Consider the following 10,642-nt stretch of genomic DNA (forward strand, 5'->3'; position numbering starts at 1 on the left):
GAGCGACTAGGCCCGTGAGCCACAACTACTGAGCCTGCGCGTCTGGAGCCTGTGCTCCGCAACAAGAGAGGCCGCGATAGTGAGAGGCCCGCGCACCACGATGAAGAGTGGCCCCCGCTCGCCGCAACTAGAGAAGGCCCTCGCACAGAAACGAAGACCCAACACAGCCAATAAAAAAATAAATTAAAAAAAAAAAAAATCAGTCTCTGACCTTGGCCCTAAGTGACATATGGCATTTCTAGCTTTTAATTTACTGGCTATTCCACCAACTTCAGCTCCTCTGCTCTCACTTGAAGGCCTCAGCTGTGCCCTGGAGGTGCCCCTCCTGCTGGGGCTGCATTAGCCTTGGTTTCAAGGTCTCTGTGTAAATTGCCAATCCTGGGTGTTCCCTGGCGCTGACCTTTTTCCTCCCTCTTCCTCCACAGCCTCATTCTGTGGCTTCTAGCTCCTGATTTTCTCCATATATATATATATATATATATATATATATATATATATATATAGTTTTCCAGAGCCCCAGTGTGAAACTGGGGCTGTCTTTTAATCTGACGATTTAAGTAGTGTAATAGGAAGCACGTGGAAGGTAAAAAGGCTACAGATGTAATTACTCAGCAGTAGTGCCACATGTTTTTCTGTCATAGCTGGAAGACAGTCTTTGTCTCCATTTAGAACTGATCTTAGAAGTGTACTTTGTGAAACAATCCTGAACCACATCCTGTGAAGGATTTAGAGCTTTCAGGTCAGAAGAACTGGCCTGGGGCCTGAAGCATTCACCCTGTGGGGTTCTCCAGGGCCCAGTGGAATGATGGGTGGAAATGGGCTGGGGTTTCTGGCTTCCTTTCCTCCACCCAGACAATGGGAGTGGCCCCAGAGGACTACCAACATTGGGGTTTAAAATCCTTCAGCTATCTCAGAAATCCCTGAGGCAGAGGTGAGTTAGTTCTGGTTAATTCAGGCTACTGAATATATTCTCCCTGAAATGAGCCAATAAAATGTGATAAAGGGACTGAAATCATCCCTGATTTTCTTACTTCTCTGTGTCATCCTGCAAGCGGACCCTGGACTTCCTGTTACCAACTGATTCCTTGTATTTCCCCCTCACTCAAGTTTACCTCCTAAAATTGAATCTCCTTACTTCTCAGTGAACATGGATGATGGCTGATCCTGTAATTACACTGAACTGCTTAGGCCCATAGCAGCTTGTCTGCTTCTCATGTGTGCAGTGGTTCTCACCTCATTGGGTTTGCCCCGCAGAGAACATCTGGCAAGGTCTGCAGACATTTCCTTTGGTCACAGTAGGGGAGGGGGCTGCTACTGACATCTAGTGGGTAGAGGCCGGAGATGCTGCTAAATGAATATCCCAGAATGCACAGGGCGCCACCCCCCAACTTCCCCTAACAAAGAATTATCAGCCTCAGATACCAATAGTGCTGAGCTCTGAACCCCTGTAGTTGTCCCTAGTCAGAGCCCATCACCCCGCCTTTGTTTCCCTAAGTGACTCAGGCCTGGTCTTACTCCCAGTTTCCTGTTTCCCATTTTAGGTGATTGGCCTCAAACTAGAAGAGTGTTATAGTAAGTCCGACAGCTGTTAGAAATTGTTATTTGCAATCACCTATGCAGTCATTATAAACCCCCAGCTTCACAAACAGCCCAATTCCAGGCATTGTGGTCATCTCGTCCATACCTTCCTACATCAAGCTACACATTTAACTGGTGCTGCTTTTCTGGTTGGTTTATCAGCGCTGATATTTACGAAGCCTCATGGCCGCTGAGTGAAATTTTTTCTCTTGCTAAATTCATCGGTGAGTTTAAGTGATCTATGTACAAGTAATCAGGATGAATCAACATAATGTTACCCCTTCTTTGGATGAAAAGCATGTCAGGGGCTTCCCTGGTGGCGCAGTGGTTGAGAATCTGCCTGCCAATGCAGGGGACACGGGTTCGAGCCCTGGTCTGGGAAGATCCCACATGCCGTGGAGCAACTCGGCCCGTGAGCCACAATTGCTGAGCCTGCGCGTCTGGAGCCTGTGCTCGGCAACGAGAGGCCGTGATGGTGAGAGGCCCGCGCACCGCGATGAAGAGTGGCCCCCGCTTGCCACAACTAGAGAAGGCCCTCGCACAGAAACGAAGACCCAACACAGCCATACATACATACATACATACATACATACATAAAAAGAATGTAAGCAGACAAGAATAGCATTAAAAAAAAAAAAAAAAAAAAAAAAGCATGTCAGTATATTTACAAAGGAACTGGATGCATCCTGGTAATTGTTTCATGACAGCTGCTAGATGATGCTGGTCTTAAAATGAGGAAGTGTTGCGATAAACTGTAAAACACATGAAACTGACAATAACTAATTTTCTGGGTTGCTGATTAGTTTTCATTTACTGATTGTTCACTCACTTTACCTCATATGCCTTCGCTTGAAGGTTGTGCTCAGGCCCACATCTTGTCCAAGAGTTTCCTCTTTTTTGTCAAAACAGTTTGGATAAAAATAGATGAAGACACGAAGGGCATATCATGTCAAACTGCCGAGCCCCAGGACCCACAGGTGCAAACAGTGTTCGGTAAACACCTTCCATAGAAAGGCCTTCATTCCACTCCTGTTTCTACTACTGTTCGTTTCTTTTGCAAATGGTACAGTAATATCTAACACAGGGGATAATTGCAATAAATTTATGATATATAATATTATGTTATAATATTTTAACATTTATGTTAGTCCTTAATTCCTTGTCTGGCTCACCTCAGATGGGTTATTTTATACATTTAAAAATGACAGTTCTCATAGAAGTCTTATGCTTAACTTCCCCTTATTTGTGTAACACTGTTTTTTCACATTACATCAGGAATCATTAGCTATTTCAACTGTGTTGCCTAAATGGCATCGCCATGAGGAATGCAACGCTCTAAAGCTTACTTTTCTTTCAATGACAGCGGATACCATGTTTTCCTTAAAACTTATCATTTACACATACCTAGGATATTAACAAACATATTTTGAAGATAAGGATAGTTCTATAGAATTTGAATTTTTCCTAAATTGTCACAAGTTAGATCACCATGATAAAATAAATATTCCCCAAATACACAATTTAAAATTGTTCAGTTCAACACTACATCGTTTGAAGCCTTCTTCAAGGAACAGAAAAGCTCAGATCATTGGCTGCACCCCACTCTGCACTAGGCATCGACCACTCTACTGGATACTGTACTATGTATACGTGTCTTACGTATAAATGTTATCAGATTAATTATCGTTCTGAAAAAGGAATGATTATCCTCTATGCTGGTCCCCCACCTACCCAACAACTTCTAAACTTGCTGCTGCCTTCACTTAATCCAAAAAATGCCAACTTGCTAGGGAGACCCAAGGTGAGCCTTACCGCTTTGAGAGTTTGCGTTGAGAGGCGCAGGCAGCAAACAGGGCGTGTAGAGCCACACCTGAAAGTGAGACTCAATTTAAGTAGAAAATGCTTTTCCCAAGGCACCTGAGGGAGGAAAAAAAGATGAGAGGTATTCCGAAACCTGCCAAAAAAGGTGATTTGCGAAGGTACTTGCCTTAGGTTTTCACACTCACACACACTCACACACACACACACACACACACACACACACACACACACACACACACACACACCCGTATACAGAGGAAAAGAGAAATCGATTATTATGGCAAATGTTCATCTTCATTTAGGTGCCAAACTTCGGAAAACAATGACTAGGAGTTGATACCAGGGCTACAGCAACAAACTGCAACATTCCTGCCAAATTTATAACCAAGTTCTTAGGTTACTTATAGCTGCTGTGAAAGTAAGGAGGAAAGTTCACCGAGAATCAGAGGCTTACACGTGCTCACAAAAGCAATCGAGTTGCCACACCCTCTAGAGGAATAAATTGTTTGGGAGTGGGGGGATGCTCTATGTTCACTTGGATGAAAAGTACGGGTCTATTCAAATAATTTTTATTTACTACTTGCAATAATAATGGTTTACAAAGTAAACTGAACCTGGAAGAGAGCAGTTGATAAATGCAGATGTTTTCACTATTCACTAACTTGTGGTGTCTTTTGCTTAAGCATCCAACTTTGCCTTCAGAAACCAAGATTCTGGTGGCCTGGAGAAAAGAAGCTGTATCTGATGAAACTTATGAAGAAAGAGCGACACAATCCACGGAATATTTTGGCTCCTAGAATTGGAGTAGTAAAGTTATCCTCTACAAATAAGACATTAAGACAAAATTACCTAACCCATTTCACTGATTTATAGTGACATGTGTCAAAAAGAAGACTTGGCTCATTCTGAACAAAAAAAAAATTAAATTAAAAATCCAGAAGTCTAGGGCATGGCTGGGTCATGGTCTCTGCTGTCCTTGTAACTGCTGCCCCCAGCATAACGTGTGTTCATCCTCAGGGAACAAAACGTCAGTCTTTCAGGATTTACTCAGCCTTGAAAGACTTCTCTCCATTTTTACCCTTACCCAGAGGCTTTGGTAGTGCATGCTGTAATATAGAAGTTCTGGAAACTATTCAGTACCTCCTAGATTGGGAGTGATGGGTTTATGGCTCCATTATTTAATTGAATTTGAGTATATCAATGTCACCAAGCAAACAATGTTGTTGATATTTTCAGATACCAAAGAGGTGAAACAAACTTTTTTTTTTTAACTTCTTTATTGGAGTATAATTGCTTTACAATGGTGTGTTAGTTTCTGCTGTATAACAAAGTGAATCAGCTATACATATATCCCCATATCTCCTCCCTCTTGCGTCTTCCTCCCACCCTCCCTATCCCACCCCTCTAGGTGGTCACAAAGCACCGAGCTGATCTCCCTGTGCTATGCAGCTGCTTCCCACTAGCTATTTTACATTTGGTAGTGTATACATGTCCATGCCACTCTCTCACTTTGTCCCAGCTTACCCTTCCCCCTCCCAGTGTCTTCAAGTCCATTCTCTACATCTGCATCTTTATTCCTGTCCTGCCCCTAGGTTCATCAGAACCTTTTTTTTTTTTTTTTTTTTTTAGATTCCATATATATGTGTTAGCATACGGTATTCGTTGTTCTCTTTCTGACTTACTTCACTCTGTATGACAGACTCTAGGTCCGTCAAATTCACTACAAATAACTCAATTTCGTTTCTTTTTATGGCTGAGTAATATTCCATTGTATATATGTGCCACATCTTCTTTATCCATTCCTCTGTCAATGGACACTTGGGTTGCTTCCATGTCCTGGCTATTGTAAATAGAGCTGCAGTGAACATTGTAATAGTCTCTTTTTCTACCTTCCCCGTCAATGTTGGTGTTTCCCCTGGGCTTTATCATTTGAGCATCTCCTTTCTCTTCCTGTGTGTATTCTTCAGACAGACTCACTGGGACAGTTTAACGGCTGAATCCACTTCTTCCTCTTCTCTAACCCACCTACATCCTGAGCTTTGGCTCCATGTTTTCAACCAACTTGGACGTCTCTATCTGGACGACCCACCAGCACCTCAATCCCACGATACTCGCAGTTGAAGTCTTTTGTTCAAATCTATCCATCTTCTTCACTTCCATCTCAGTTAATGGCATCTTTATCCACCCATTTGTTCAAGCCAGGAACCTCAGCTATGCTTAATTTCTTCCTTGCCCTTCTGTTCTCCTGAGACACAGAGTCAAAATCTCTGAGCAGGGACTCCCTGAACGATGGATGGGGTCCACTGACAAACAGGGAAGTGACCTTAGCTATTCCTTCCACTGTTTTTCCCCTTAGCCCAGCGTTATGACTGCCCTTGGGCCTTGGCTTGCTGGCCCTGGGATACTGCTCATGTCCTTTCAGAGGGAAGCTGTGGGGCTCAGACTGGGTCGCAGAGCATCACGCAAGTGGAAGGCTTAAAGGCGCAGTCCACAGAGCGCTTCCTCCCGTGTTCTTGTCGGTTTGAGACAGCACCTGAGCCATTTCTACTCCCCCAAGATTGTTAGTTAGAAAGTCTTACCTTTCACTGGCTCGTTTACTCTGAGGATCCTTTCAAGAACAGTGTGGAGAGGGGGAAGGGGAGCTGGCTGTAGGGGAAGGCTAACTTATTGACTGAACTCTTTTATTTTGCTTAGAGAGACCAAATTTATTATTTTGTTGGCCAGGTCTTGATGACAAAACAAAGTTATGGGGCTTCCCTGGTGGCGCAGTGGTTGAGAATCTGCCTGCCAATGCAGGGGACGCAGGTTCGAGCCCTGATCTGGGAAGATCCCACATGCCACGGAGCAACTAGGCCTGTGAGCCACAACTACTGAGCCTGTGCGTCTGGAGCCTGTGCTCCGCAACAAGAGAGGCTGCGATAGTGAGAGGCCCGCGCACCGCGATGAAGAGTGGCGCCCGCTTGCCGCAACTAGAGAAAGCCCTCGCACAGAAACGAAGACCCAACACAGCCAAAAATAAATAAATAAATTAATTAATTAAATAATAAACCATTTAAAAAAAAACAAACAGAAAAAAAAAGTTATGTGTACCTCAACAACTCAAAGCAGAAATTTTAAAACATTACACTGTCAGTATGACTCTTAGCTTTTCCCAAGAGGACATCATCAAATATTATTATGAAGGAAATTCCTTGATTTCCAAGTGCTGTCAAGTCAGCTTTTTTTTTTTTCCTGCATTTTTTCTTTCTTCTACAGACTTACATCAATACATTAGCTGGGGGCTGTCCTCACACTTCTAACCCAGACTCCGGTTGCCTCCTAAATCTTATCCTTGGGCCCTTCTGGACCATCATCCTCATTGTCACTAGAGAACACAGACTTATACTCGTCACTTCTTGGCTTACAAACCTTCCTTTAGCTGTCAAGACCCGAGTTTCTTAGTGTGGCATAACAAAACATGTTCCCAAGCTGGCCCCAATGTCTCTTTCCACGTTCCCTGCAGGAGAGCTATGTGTCACTCATTCTGTCCCCAATACGTCAGGCACTTTTGACTTAGGCCTTTGCACAGGACACCATTCTGCCATCTCCATTTGTCCTTTAGCTTTCACCCTTTGTAAAGCCTTTTTGTCCCCTCTAGGCAGAGTTGGCTACTCCATCTCCTTCATGATGAAATGACAGCCTTTCGATGGCGATGAAGTGCTGCTGTCTGTCTCCCCCTAATTATTCTGAGCAATGCGATGGCAAGGACCACAGGGAAGTCCTATCCTTCTGCGCTTCCTCTGACTCCAGTAACTGAGCTGTTCATGGTTCCTGTGCCCAGAAGCCAAAGGCTCAGTTCTGGCAGGTAAACTCCTCTGTATCCTCCGATCTTCATCATCCCCAGACTCATGGTCCAGGGCCCGACGACCTAATGCTAGGTATTCTAGTGCCCACCAGGGGGCAGCACTCCTCACCCACCAAGCCGACTTTCTCTTCCCTTCCCATTCTGAGTCTGCTTTACTGTATCCACCTTGAGCCCTCTCCTTTGACTGGGAACCTGGCACTTTGTTTTCTCGTTTGGGGTGAGTCCCCCTTTACATCAGCCTCTTCCCATGGCTCTGCCACATGGGACTGATCTTCAATATATATATATATTTTTTAATTTATTTTTTGGCTGCATTGGGTCTTCATTGCTGCACGCGGGCTTTCTCTAGTTGCGGTGAGCGGGGGCTACTCTTCATTGTGGTGTGCGGGTTTCTCATTGCAGTGGCTTCTCTTATTGCGGAGCACGGGTTCTAGGCACATGGGCTTCAGTAGTTGCGGTGTTCGGGCTCAGCAGTTGTGGCTCTCTGGCTCTAGAGCACAGGCTCAGTAGTTGTGGCACATGGGCTTAGTTGCTCTGCGACATGTGGGATCTTCCCGGACCAGGGATCGAACCCATGTCCCCTGCATTGGCAGGAGGATTCTTAACCACTGCACCACAAGGGAAGTCGCCAGATCTTTAGTATTTTAACTCTCATGTATTCTCCACTGCTGGGTCTTGCCTAATCTCCACTGAGCTGACCATTAGCAGAATTTAGATGAATCTGGCCTATTCCTCTCCCCCATTCTCTAGTCCTGGAATGAACTGATTCTCCTTAAGAAGCTGCTCTCTTAGCCAGTTTTTGTAACTAAGACAGCTTGTCATCTACCCTTCTGTGATGAGTTCACCTGGCCATGATCTTCTACCCCACAAGGTTTTTGGCCAAGGATATAACATATATCACACTGTATTCCCACATGCCAAGCTTAGTGCGGTGCACACAGTAGGCATTTTCTTTTTGAATGGACGGATATTAAATTGCAGAAACCACCAAAAAAAATCGTATGGAGAAATATGTATCAGAAAAATCTCAATTGCTAAATTTAGATTTAGAACTTAGATTCTAAAATTTGGGGAGTGGGACTTCCCTGGTGGTGCAGTGATTAAGAATCCGCCTGCCAATGCAGGGGACACAGATTTGAGCCCTGGTCTGGGAAGATCCCACATGCTGCGGAGCAACTAAGGCCGTGGGCCACAACTACTGAGCCCGTGTGCTACAACTACTGAAGCCTGTGCACCTAGAGCCCTGCTCCGCAACAAGTGAAGCCACCAAAATGAGAAGCCTGTGCATCGCAACGAAGAGTAGCCCCCACTCACCACAACTAGAGAAAGCCCGCGTGCAGCAAAGACCCAGTGCAGCCAAAAATAAATAATAAATGAATTTATTTAAAAAAAAAAAATTGGGGGGGCGTGTGATTTGACCTGCTTTGGGTTGGCTTTCATCAGGCCTAAATTACCAAACAGAGTGAATGGACCTGGAAAGTAATCAAACGGAATTTCCAGGGAGTAAAGCATTCAAGACAAGAGGGACAATTTTCTCTAGTGTCACTAATTTACAACAGCTGGAAAATTCTCCTACATGTCCTAATAAGGCCCTGTGGTAATTTAAGCCGACTGTTATTTCCCTTGTCAGTCACTGTCTTGCCTTTCTTCACAAAATGTAATCTTTTTTTTTTCCCCCATCTCTTAGACCTTCTTTTTGTTTTCTTCTCATAGACCTTCTCATTTTCTCCTCTCGTTTTCCCTAAAGCCAATTTTAATTGCCAGGATAATGCAGGGATATTTTTTTTCCCTGTTTTACTCATTCATTTTTTTCTGGTTCATGCTTTAGTAATCATTTTCAGGTGGCTTGACATTTATCACCTATAAAACGTGCTTAACTAGAGGAGCTTGTTTCTTAGAAACAGGAGACCCCCCCAACCTACTTCCAGGGGGACGAAGTGGAATATTTCCTTTTTAGTTCTCTATACTCTGTCAAGTCCCAGCTGACTCAGGGTCATCTTAAATGTCTCACGCATCTTCTGTTTGCCTTGTGATTCACCAAATATAACCAGTGCAGGAACTGTAGATTTAAGGGGTTTGGGACTCCATGTGGTTTGGAATGCCATTGTCCTCCAAAGACGGTTTATAGGATAGGAATGAAACTAAGGCATGTCTAAAATTTCACTCACCTATCAGTATCTTACATTATCCATTTCAAACATCCTATGCAGTTTCAGTGGGTAAGTTTGTTGGTTGCTTGAAAGAACATATTTGGGATTCCTACAAGCTCTTGGAGAATATCCTCATGGAAGAATAATGGTTGTGAACTAAGCCAAAACTAGATGTTCATTTTTTCTACAACAGTGACAGATTAGAGAATAGATTCAACAAACGTTCCTCAAATACACTTTTGTAGATCTTTAAGTTCTTTCAGAAATGTTTTTTAAAGTTTCTTGTTATTTGTGTGTTTTCGTTTATTGCTATATTTTAAGTTGATGCCATTGTTGTTTTTAATTTTGTTCCCTAAAACAGGCCAGATGAACCTGTTGATTTCTGACATACTGGAAAGAAAACTCCGAAGACTGAAATTACATCTTTTCCATTTCAGGACTGAACACAGAGGAAACTTGCCATCAGTAGCCACTGAACTAATTTATTTCATTTCTTTTTACAAACCAACAACTCCCACAAAGCACCAGGGGGTAGGAGACTAGAGAGTAGCATTTGATTTTTAGGTAGAAACTTCCACAGGGGGTTTGAGTGAAATAAAGGGACTTTTCAGTTTGTTCATTTGATTGGTTTGTGATCTGTTTTATTAATTGAATACTATTTTTTCCCTTTAGTCTTTTAAATTTTTGTACAAAATAAGAAACCCTAGACACTAAATATTGGTGTATATTTAAAAGTTATTCCAAACACTGGTATTCCATAAAAAGTGTTTCCTTTTGAAATATGTAAATTTAAAAGGTTTGCTTCATTCTTGGGTGATTTTATTGTATCTTGAAGGTTGTCGCCTGATATGCATATCTCCAGTTTTAGAATGAAAATTGAAGTGACAGCACCGTTTACATTTCATAAATTTACCTTCAAATAACCATGCATAGGTGACTGTGGGCTGTTTTCCTGTAAACTGATGCCACGTTCTTAGGATATCTGACTTCAGAATGGCTTAACTATTTACCTTTTAGGATTAAGGTTGGGGTTAGAGTGTTGTCAGACAGAAGGTATTTTCCAAAAAATATCTTGCCCATGGGACGAAAAGGTCAGTCTATCAGGTAATCAGAAGCAGCCTCTCAGTATAGCTCTTCTTAATCAAAGGTTTTGGCTTCTCTCATTTTCTTTTCCACAAAGAAAACAGCTTTATTGCTCTCCCTGAAATATAATATATGCTCATTTACCCCACATCAGATAATACAAAGA

The sequence above is a fragment of the Balaenoptera ricei genome, chromosome 9, assembly GCF_028023285.1.
Source record: "Balaenoptera ricei isolate mBalRic1 chromosome 9, mBalRic1.hap2, whole genome shotgun sequence".
NCBI classification, from domain to species: Eukaryota; Metazoa; Chordata; class Mammalia; order Artiodactyla; family Balaenopteridae; genus Balaenoptera; species Balaenoptera ricei.